Source organism: Lissotriton helveticus, chromosome 6 (assembly GCF_964261635.1).
Source record: "Lissotriton helveticus chromosome 6, aLisHel1.1, whole genome shotgun sequence".
In the NCBI taxonomy this organism is placed as follows: domain Eukaryota; kingdom Metazoa; phylum Chordata; class Amphibia; order Caudata; family Salamandridae; genus Lissotriton; species Lissotriton helveticus.
In genome coordinates, this window is record NC_136067.1 from 375,620,733 (window position 1) to 375,632,916 (window position 12,184).

The 12,184-nt window shown below is 40.3% G+C and overlaps 1 long non-coding RNA gene across 1 annotated transcript in view; it reads left to right on the plus strand.

Moving 5' to 3' along the window:
* Window positions 1–12,184, plus strand: part of LOC144761376 (uncharacterized) — a 205,572-nt gene that overhangs the window by 145,829 nt on the left and 47,559 nt on the right. The gene's annotated exons all lie outside the window — the stretch shown is intronic.

Sequence of the window (12,184 nt, forward strand, 5' to 3'; positions counted from 1 at the left end):
AATTAAATGCTAATTTCTAACTATAACGTCTCTGAAACCTATGTTTTTTTCAGTAAATTTCAAAGGTTTTGTAAGTGCTAATTTTTAAGTGTAATAGTAGTTTTTTTGTACTGATTATCTACAGTTTTTTAACTGTTTATTTATAAATATTTGATTTATTAAATAACATTATATATTTTTCAGAAAATTACCAAAAACTTTTTTTTAATTAATTCAAACTGAAATATTGTTGATTTTTTTTATTTATTTTATTTCAATATATTTATATAATTTTCAATTTTTTTTTCGGAGTCATGCACCCAAAGCGTACACATCATGGTGGGTGCACGGATTCTAGCCGCCATTTTAGAATAGTTGTGGAGGATCCGTGTGCGGTGTGCACCGGCTGTGTGATTTTCAGTTACACCATATGTATTTAATATTACGTGATGTGCGCGATTGGTATGCCAACAGTCAGCGACTCCTGCTCCCGCGCGTTTGCGACACATGCGCATTACAGTACCCGACTGTGGCGGGTCTCGCGTGACGTCATATACGCGTTGGGACACGCTGGGTGCGCGACTCCCGCAAAAAAATGTTATGTTCTAAAATGATATGTATGTTTCTTTAAATACATACTAGCAGCCTGTCCCGACGTTGTCCGAGTATGAGTTGCTGCCGGCCAGTAGTATATTGTTTTGTAGGATTTCGTTTTGATAGCATTTCTTATATGTGACAGGCCTGTGAAACGCTCTGATTCACAGTGCACTGCTGATGCACTTACGAGTGCGCGTTCAGTAGTGTGTGAACTCGAGTTTCCCTACTTTATTTTTCCTTACAATTTTATACAGCGCGAACTCGACAACATGGCTGAGCAGAATTTACATTACAGAAGAACACATTGATTTGTGGTAGGCACGGGGAGACAAAGCGATTTGCCTGGAATCACAGGATGTTGAGCTGATGCCGAGATTCGAACGTAGCTCCCCAGCTCTAAAGTTCACAATTCTAGAACTTGTGGCGGGAGGTGTGTCTAAAAGTGTATGTCGGTGCTGGCCATCAATGAGAGAGACCTGTGCATTTTTCAAATCGGTGGTGAAAAAATATGAGTATGTTGCTGGAGATGTGGGTCGCCGTGCCACCAATGTACTTACCGGGGGAGGGTAAACACCCATTATTCTGCAACTTTCCGCATACCATCACTCCGCATACTTTCATTACGAAAGTACCATGACTCCGCAAATGCCATTATAACGCATGGAATTACATTTTATATGCTTTTACCACTTATACATTTACAATGAAAACTCGTTGTAAATGCATGAATGGTAAAAGCATGTTTTTTTAAAAATGTTTGGATAAGGTAAGTATGGGTATAGGGGTATATGTTTTGGGGTACTGAGGTATATGTTTTGGGGTGTTTGGGTATTTTAAGGGTTCAGATATAGTTTTGTGTTATGGGGTACAGGGATAGTTTTAGGGTTTAGGGATAAGTATGGGTTTTGGGGTACAGGGGTATTTTTAGGGTTCAGGGCTAGGTTTGGGTTTTGGGGTATAGGGGTATTTTGAGGGTTCAGGGGTAGGTTTGGGTTTTGAGGTACAGGGGTATTTATAGGGTTCAGGGATAAGTTTCGGTTTTGGGGTACAGGGGTATTTTTAGGGTTTAGGGATAGGTTTGGGTTTTGGGGTACAGGGTATATTTATAGGGTTAAGATGGGTTAGTGTTTCAGTGTGTTGGGGTATTTTAAGGAGTAAGGGTGGGTTATGATTATGGGGTGCAGGGGAATTTAAAGGGAGCAGGGTGGACACCCGGAGCTGGAATGTACAGAACCTGGGAAGAAAAAACAATGAAATATTGGGCACAACACTCGCTTTTTTTTCCGTAATCCCGTGCCCCGCATACGCCCACGCCCCAGTACACGATATGAGACATGGCATGAAGGGCGGAACATACCACACGCCCCCAGCGTTTGTCACGCCCACAGCACAACGCAGACACGCCCACAAGGGACTACTTTGCTGGCACGGTTCTTTTACCTTTTAAATGTATATGGTGGGCGTCTGCATAGTCTATGTCCTTCTGCTGCAACTGCCCTTTCCAACGCTGTATTGGGTGTTGTGATTGGTGCTGTGGTTACTGAGATTACCCACCTCAAAGGTTTGTGCTCTCTCTTTATTATATTAGTATAGATTAGGGCAAGTGATTATCTAAGATATTCATTAAAATAATATATTTGTACTTATAATAATCTTATATTATTTTTAAATATATTTTCGCGAAGTCGCATCGGGTGCGTGCTTCGTGAGCGCAGAGTGCGCAGATCCCATGTGACCTCAAAAAAAGATTTCATTGGTTCATAACATTTCCCACTGTAACTATTGAAGGACCCCACCCATTTTAATCATTCTTGTTGGAGCATCTTTAGAGAGACATCTCTTTTCCTACAAGAACCCTTTTTGCTTGTTTTTTTTGGTGTTTTTCAAAAAATATCAAACAAAATGGCATCTGGACAGCAGCAGTAGGAAGGATCTTCTGAAGAAGAATTCTTGCAGGAGTCACCACGTCCGAATCTGTCGTGTGGAAATTCTTCACTTTTCCACCTGGAGAGAAGAAAGTAAATGCGAGAAAGGTGATGTGCAAAATTTGTGACCGAGTCCTGTTAAGAGGCCGTGAAAAAAAATACTCTTGTGGCACTGCTTCTATTTACAAGCATCTCCAGACCACACATCCTCTTAATCTTGCTCGGGAGGAAATGAGGCGAGCAGCTTTGAACCCCTCACCTGCTTTGGCAAGTACGTCTGGAGCGTCCTCTAGTTGCTCATTAGATCACTGTAGTAAAGCTACTGCTCACCAGGGAAGTCTGCTGCTGGTAGTAAAAGTGCATGTTTCAGTCTGCATGTCAGAATTGTTTAATGAAATAGAAGAGAATTTGAGAAGTCACCCAAAATGTGCCCTAATTTTTCTTTCTTTAGCACTAATCATAATTTATATGGCAAAATGAACCCCCTCATTGTGTTCCTTTTTAAATTAAATGTTTTAAGTGTTACCAGTTTATTCCAATCAAGATGGCTTCAGGTGCGCCATGCTTTTGTCATAAGTAGGACTGTTAGCGCTCTAGTTGTTCTTTAGAACACTCTGGGACATTCTGTCATTGGGCTATACTTGGGCTACGTCTGGGTAATATTTATGCTACATTTGGGCCCTTTTGTCTCTGGTGGCCATCTTGGGTGACTTATTTGTTATGAAGTTTCCTAATTTCCTCATTTACTACAGTCTCTTCAGTAGGAAATACTTTCAGTTTTTAACTTTGATTGCATTAAGAAGGCATTCAGATGTGTCACACATTTGCCATAAATTCTGAATGTAAGCACTCTAGTTGCTTATTAGATCACTGTAGTAAAGCTACTGCTCACCAGGGAAGTCTGCTGCTGGTATTGAAAGTGCATGTTTTAATCTGCATGTCATAATTTTTTAATGAAACAGAAGAGGATTTGAGAAGTCACTCAAAATGTGCCCTAATTTTTCTTTCTGCAGCACTAATCATACTTTCTATGGCAAAATGAACCCCCTCATTGTGTTCCTTTTTAAATTAAATGTTTTAAGAGTTACCACTTCATTCCAATCAAGATGGCTTCAGGTGTGCAATACATTTGTCATAAGTAGGACTGTTAGCGCTATAGTTGTTCTTTAGAACACTCTGGGAGGCTGCAGTAGAACACAAAGGAATCAGCTGACAGTCTCTGCCCTTGTTGGATGTACATGTTTTACTGAGAATGTCAGACTTCATTCTCACTCTTCATTCTCACATGACTGAGAGAGATGATGTGAATTTACAGAAAATATGCTCTCAGTTTAGCTTATAGATCACCTTCCAAACCTCTGTGGGAAAAGCATGAGAAAATAGTTTTCTCTCAAACATGATTCATGATATCCCAGCAGAAGGCTTTTTCACATGGTAAAATCCCCTTAGAACACCACAATTCCTAAAATGAGTATGGTACCATCAACAAATGATTTACAATGTAACTAAAGTCTTAAAAACTTCTATTAACTGCAATGCTTTTTAATAAGGTGCTATCAAGTATATTGGTCCCAAGATGGCTGCCAACACTTCTTGGATGAAGTGCTGAGAGCCAATCAGATCTCACGATGAGATGTGTGGTTAGGCTCCGCCCAGATATATATTTCTTTTTCCATTCATATTTAAAAAACTACAGAACGTATTTACACCATTTAACAAAAAGGGTTCTTTCTGAGCCAAGGGCTACCTTTTTGCCAAATTTGGTGTAATTCCGTTTAGCAGTTTGGGCTGTAGCCGTGTCGAAAGTTTCCAATGGAAAATTGCATGGAGAAAACACGTTTTGGGACCATCCTTTTTTCTCGGTCCCCGCTTGCCAAATCACCCCGAACCTTTCAAGATAGGAGTTGACCGAAGCGGGCCATAAGTTTTGAAAATTTCGCGAAGATTCTTCAATCGGTGCTAAAATTTTTGGGAATAGAATGTTGAGATTTTCCTATGGTAACTAGGTCCTAACTATAACGGTCACCAGTAGGTAATATGTATATATATATATATATATATATATATATATATATATATATATATATATATATATATGTATATTCACTGAAAAAACCATAGGTTTCAGTAACGTTATAGTTAGAAATTAGTATTTAAAAACCTTAGAAATTCACTGAAAAAAACATAGGTTTCAGGGGCGTTATAGTTAGCTGGACATTTCACTCGTACAAAACAATAGAAATTCCCCCGTTATAGTTAGTTCAGCTAACTATAACTCACGCGCCCGCAGTGCACTGCTGATGACATCACTTATTATATCACTCATGACATGGTCAGTGACATCACTCATGACATCACGATGACATTTCAAATGACATCACTGATGACATCACTGATGACATCATCCAGTGAATATGTGTTTTTCTGAAAATTAAATATGTTTTATATATGTATATCTCAAGGTTGATGGAAAAATAAATGGGTATATAGGTGTCAAAATGGATGATTTTTTTGTAAAATTGATTGTATACCTATCTGATTAGGTGTATCTTAGTGAATAAATGGTTTAGCAAGTAATATTTAAATATGTACATATCTCTATCAGTCTCACTTTGTGTATAAGCGGCTGCATGGGTTGGTGAGTAGCTACATGACTGTCTGTATGGGTTATTAGTTGTTTTTTTGAGTATCAGTATGAGTGTCTGAGTGTCTGTAAGGTTCGGTGGGGGTGTTACTTAGCGCATGGATGCATGAATGAGTGACACACTGTTTGTATGTGTTGAAGGACTGTATGAATTGAATTGAAAATTCCATTTATATAGCGCATAACCACCCGAAGGCCTCGCAGCGCTAGGGACTGAATTCTGTGTGCGACTGCAGGGAAGGATTAATGCGCTTTTGAGAACAGATGGGTTTTCAGTTCTCTCCTAAATGACATCAGGTTGCTGTTTTTCCTGAGGGACAGGGGCAGGGAGTTCCATGCCTTCGCCGCTGAATAGGTGAAAGAGCGGCCGCCCCATCGGGCTCTCTTGATTTTTACTTTGGTTGCCAGGTGCAGTGAAGCTGAACGTAGGGTTCTAAGCGGCACATACGGTGGTATTAGAGGGTACAGTACTGCCGGGCCAGTTTGATGAAGGGATTTGTGCAGGATGCACATGGCCTTGAATAATGTTCTTGAGGCCACTGGAAGCCAGTGAAGCTCCTTTAGGGCGGTTCTCGCCGACTGCCAGCGAGGGATATTAAACAGTAGGCGGGCGGCGCAGTTTTGAGTGACCTGAAGTTTTTTTGCCACTGTTGCCGGGGCCCCAAGATATAAAACATTTCCGTAGTTCAGGCGGGAGAGAATCAGGGCCTGGACCATGACCCTCCTCGCCTGGAATGGGAGCAGAGGGAGCACTTTCCGGAGCATTTTCATTAGCCCCACGCATACAGAGGCAGTGATAGTAGCTTGGGACGAGAAGTCTAGCGCTCTGTCCAACCAGACTCCCAGACTCTTTATCTGCTCTTTAGGAGGGGGGAGTTGCATCCACCCAGCTACAGCCTCTAGACATGGACCCAAAGTGTTCGACGAACCCCCCTCGTGGTCCAAAGAGACCACGAGTTGAGTGTCGTCTGCGTAGGTGACAATCCGCACACCAAAGGGGAGAACGATCTTCTCCAGAGGCTGCATATAGACATTAAACAGCGTGGGGCTCAGGGAGGAGCCCTGAGGAACCCCACAGCTGAGAAGATGTTTTGATGATGTCACCTCGCCTTCAAATACCTGGAAGAAGCGTTCCTCCAAGAAGGAGGTCAGCCACAACAGGGCCGCGCCCGACACTCCCAAGCCACTCAAGCGATGTAATAATGTGGCATGGTTCACAGTGTCGAACGCGGCCCTGAGGTCCAAGAGTATGATAGCTGTTTTACCACCTTGGTCCATTATGGCTCTGGCTGACTCCGTGACCGCTAAAAGAGCGGTCTCAGTGCCATGTTGTGGGCGAAACCCTGTTTGGGAGACCTGGAGCAAATTATTGGACTCCAAATATTCCCCTAATGCTTTGTTGATATGCCTCTCCAGCAACTTACTCATCCATGGAAGCAGCGAGATAGGGCGAAAATTGGATAGATTGTTAGGATCCAAATTCGTTTTTTTTAACAGGGCCCTTACCATTGCACACTTCCAGGCGGCTGGTACAGAGTTGGAGGTAATGGAGGTGTTAAGAGCCTCTAGCAAACAGGGGCGGATGGTGTCCATTGCTTTTACTAAGGTCTGGGGTGGAGCAGGGTCATTTGGGGATCCTGAGGTAACCTTCTGAGCAAGGGAATCTAAAGTATTAGGGTCCAGGAGTGGAAAGGTAGCCAAGGAGCAGGATGGAGGCAGGTCTGGATCTGAGGTGGGCAGTAGAATAGTGCCCCCATCATTTGCTGCTAATTGGGAATAAATGGCCTGAATCTTCTGTGAGAAGAAAGTGGCAAGATCCTCACAGCGTACCTGCGCCCCCTCTGATATAGGTCTCTCAGCAGGAAGAGATATCAGAGATTTAGCAATCTTAAAAATTTCCCTAGGGGAATTAGCTGCCATATTAATTTTATTTTCATAAAACTTGGCTTGAGCAAGTTTTATCTCCCTCTTATAGTGCATTATAACTGCCCTGTACTCCAATTTTTTAGATTGAGAGCGGGTGGATGAGTGTGTGTATGGGTGTGTTAGTGAGTGAATGACTGTCTCAATAGTCTCTTTATGAGTAACTACATATGTTTTAAACTAGTATATGTGAGTATTGGTCTATATAAGTGAGTATATGTGAGAGTGAGAGATTGGAAGAGTTTCTGTATAAATAAGTATGACTTTCTATAAGTGATTGTTTAAGAGAGTAAGTTTGTGTAACTTTCTGTAGAAGTAAGTGTGGTGGTGTGTGTATAACTGTATATGCAAGTAAATGGATGTTTGATGTAAAAAGGGGCACGGCCTAGACCACCTCTCTGTAACGCAGCACAGTGGCAATTACTGGAAGCACCTGGTGGGCTAGTTGTCTCCCAGGGGCCCTCAGTATTGAAGGGGAATTATTTCCCCAACTTAAAACGCGCCACAGGGCGTGTTTGCACACGTCACCTCAGGCCCGGTCTCCTCCCTTCACCACTGTGTAAACACGCCCTGTGGCCATTTTAAGTTGGTGGGGAATTGTTTAGTAAGTGATGCATGATTAACATGAATGGCGGCAGACAGTATTGATTTTGTCACTATTGCAATGAAATTGCTGTGACACCATATTGTGGTAACAGATCTTTAAAGGGACATAATACTGTAAAATGTACCTAAGATCAACGTATTCATTAAAACATGTCTTTTAAATGTTCTATTGCATAATTTGAGATCATATGTCAGGTTCTGTTTGTATTAATGCATGTATTTTGGACATTTGTAACTAAAAACAATTGTGTTTACATTCTACACATAGTTATCGCAGACGACCTCTACTCTACAGTTCTCTGTCAATGTTAATGACATTTTGAACAGATGTAAATACAGTGGTGTGAATAGGTGGCTAGTTACTTTAAACCCTCAAATTCTCTTTTTTACAGGAAACCCATTTGAAATCTAATACTCCAAAACTTTATATTCCAGGAATGTTTTCAAGGTTTTTTTTTTTGCTTCAGCAGGTGTTGCAATGCGGGGGTTGGCTATATATTTCTCTCGGGAATTTGATTGGATGTTTCTTCAGGAACAAAGCGATCCCCAGGGAAGATGGTTATGGGTACAGGTATCATTAAACGGTCAGATTTTTTATTTTGTTAGTTATTATGGGCCAATATATGATGACGACTCTGCATTATGTACTCTTCATAAACTTTTGATTGGAGTCTCGGGGCAAATTATTTTGGGGGGCGATTTTAATTATATTCAGGATTGGAAATGGATACCTCCAACAGAGGGAAAAAAACAATTGAAACCTAAAACAAAGAAGCTTTATGGAGCTCTGATAGATGATCTTCAGCTAGTGGATGGCGTTTTTTAAATCAAACTGGGCGTAAATATACTTGTTCTTCAAGCCAACATCAAACTTCATCTTGTATAGATTTTTTGTTGTTTTCACGCTCTGTGATTCTTAGAGAGGCAGATATTGGTGCCAATGCTTTTTCAGACCATTCTTAAGTTCAAGTATACATAGGTTTGGGCCTTTCCAAAAAACGTAAGTCCAAGTGGCAGATGGAACGCCTTCTTTTGCAGGATGCAGTCTGGATTGATGAATTCAGCTGTTCAATAAAAGAGTACATTTCTATTAATGAAGGGACCGCTGAAATGTTTTCTGCCTGGGGACAGATGATTGCCACCACTGCTAAGAAAACTAGGGAACGCTTAGATAGAATAGCCCAACTTCAGCAGTCATTAAACCGTGCTGCTACTTCCATGGGTCCTTTAAATCGGACTCAGCTGGAACAGGCTAGGAAGGCTTTAAGAGATTTGTTTTATCTTAGAAGAAATAAATAGCTCCCAGACTTACTCTCAGAAGGTCTATGACGAAATGGTGGGCAAGATGCTCGCCTGGTCAACTCGGGCTCATCAAGAATCCACTTGCATTGTAGAAATAATAGATGCTCAATCTAATACAGTAGTTACTGATAGAGCTGATATCCCTTAAATCTTTTTTAATTACTTTCAACAAATGTATACCATTAATCATTTGCTTAATTTTGAGTTGATTGAGTAGTATTTTGCTTCTCTTCAAGTTCCTAAAATATCGCAAAATGTAGTGATGATGCTGCAGGTGAAAATTACAGAAGCCAAGATAGTGACAGCTGTTAAATCTTTGGGGGGAGCAAAAGCTTGTGGAGAGGACGGGTTTCCGAGTGAACTTTATAAATGCTTTATGAAGAAGTTGATCCATTTTTTGGTAAAGCTATTTGTAAAGAGGGTAAACCCTCTAATAATTTGAATTCTTACTGTCCAATCAGTTTATTGAATACTGACTACAAATGTTTCATCAAGATTTGGGCACAGTGTTTTACCTCTTCAGCTAGGGAAGTGATTCATGGTGATCAAACAGTTTATTTAAGGTCTGATGATGTCGACTCATACCCATTTTTTGATTGAAGCCATTGATTTTTTTAATATGAATAAGGTCCCTGCCTATATCATGATGGTAGAGGCAGAAAAGGCCTTTGATTTAGTTAATTGGGATTCATTATTTTATACACTTTCTAGGTTTGGTTTTCCATTATCTGTACTAACTATGATTAAAAATATTTACCAAGGTGCACAGGCTCAGATTATAGTCAACGGGGATCAAGCAGGGTTATCAAAGATAAATCGTGGGACCAGGCATGGCTGTCCCTTATCACCTCTTTTTTTTACTTTTGTTATCGAACCTCTTGCTGTTAGATTACGAGCCAATAGGAATATTAGAGCCCCAATCGAAGGAATGGCAAAATTGAAACTTTTTGCTGATATCGCTATTTTATATCTAGAGCCAGAAACATTAAATTTACAGTCAACATTGGTGGAATTTAGGAAATTCTAACAAATAGGGGGCTATAAAATTAATCCTTATAAAACTGAAATTTTAATGCTAAATTCTGGGCCGGTATGCCTTCCAGAAGAATTAAAACAACAAGTGAGGAAAACTGATTATTTTAGGTATTTGGGAATATATGTTACAGGTCATTATGGGGAATTGGTCAAGAATAACTAAGAAGCCACCAGTATTAAGATTCAGAATTTGCTGAACAAATGGTCTAATCTTCCTTTGACTTTGATAGGGCGAGTGGCATTAATTAAGATGTCGATTTTACCTCTTTTGATTTTTTTATTCACAAATATTCTGGTTAAGTTCAACAGTAGTTTTTTTAAAGGGATCAACGCTATGATTAGATCATTTGTGTGGAATAAAAAGACTGCTAGAGTCAAATTGCCAATCCGGCAGTTGGGTGGGTTGGCGCTCCCAAATATTCGGTTATATTACGATGCATCTTTGTTTGATTATGTAGAATGTTTGTTATCTAAACCTTGTCGGGTTGATATGTTTTTTTATCAGCAAGATGATCCAAGAGGCTGGAACTCAACTCCCTACTTTTTTACAGACCTTGAAACTTCCAAAGAGAACTCGATATAAAACATTATTGGACTTTTCAAATCGTCTGTGTATGGTTTTTAAACAAAAGGACTTTTCGGGGTTCTTTTCTTTGAAATTAATCGAGTGTCGAGGTTTAGGCTTACATATTCATTCTACTCAATTCAAAAAATGGAACGATTCTGGGTTAGGGGTTTTGAATCAATTGGGCATTCAGGGCAGGTTAATTACCTGTGAAGAAGTTCAGGCAAGAAGTATGGGTCCCAATAAACCTTCTTTTTTTTAATTTGTTCAAATTATACATTTTTGGAAAAAGTACAATCTTATTTTTAACACCCCCCCCCCCCCCTGGTAAAATTGCTTCCACACTATATGTTTCGAGATTATCTGGAGTGGGCAATTGGTATCACTTATTGAATTATCAAGATGAGTCTCCTTTGGTATTAAAGATGTTGGAGAAGGTTGAAGTTCATACACAGTGTGTTTTCTCTTATCAAGAATGTCAAAAAATCTCAGTGCATATTATCAAGACAGGCGATAAAATTATTGCCGTTTTAGCAGCAGAAAACTGCCGCTAAAACAGCGATAATGGGCTTGATAACATGCTCAATGCAATTCCAATTGAAACCCATGTTAAATGTGAAGGACATCTAACATGGGATTCAATGGGACTTCCATAAAGCATATTATCAAGCCCATTATCGCCGTTTTAGCTGCAGTTTTCTGCCGCTAAAACGGCGATAATTTTATCGCCTGTCTTGATAATATGCCCCCTTCTCTTTAGGCAATAGGGATTTTAGAGTGGCTAATTATAAAAGAAAGGCATTTTTTGCCAACTGGATGGCATACTACACTCCAGAAGCACTAAATAAAATATTTCCAGAGGTGATAAATAGTTGTTTTTGCTGCGATACTTTAGCAGAAGGGGGATGGCGACATATGTTTTTTTCCTGCCCCAATTTAAAAGTTTTTTGGGAAAAAATATTTACATATTTTAGTGGCGCAATAATGAAAATTTATAAACCTTCAGTAGAAGTTGCTTTATTTGGCATAGGTATTAAGGAGGCTATAGTTTCCGAATCTCAGGGATGTTTTCTTGCTATTGCTATGCTGGTTGCCCGTTCATTGATTTTACAAAATTGGAGTTCAGTGGAAATACCTTTGTTTGAGAAATGGTTGAGTAAAATGAAATGCACAAAATGTTTTGAAGAAGCTTATTTGAATTTGAATTTGAATTTAAAAGCATTTATACAGCGCACTTTTACCCAGCGGTTTCATGGCGCTATTTAGGTTGCGATGGACGGCAGCAGTTAGAGGGGGTTTAGACGGGATAGGCTTGCGCAAACAAGAGAGTTTTGAGTTCCCTCCGAAACTGAGTGTAGGAGGGCGTTGTGCGAAGGCCAACAGGAAGAGAATTCCAGAATGCTGGAGCCAGGACAGCGAACCTCGCTCCACCTGCCTTCTGTTTTTTAAAACAGGGGGTGACTAGGAGGGCCAAGTGGGAGGAACGTAATTCTCTGCCTGGAAGGTAGGGCACAATGGCAGAGCAAAGAAATTCAGGGGCGGTGCCTGACCTAGCCTGAAAAGTAAGGCAGCCAAGCTTAAAAAGGGCACGCTCTCGCACCGGCAGCC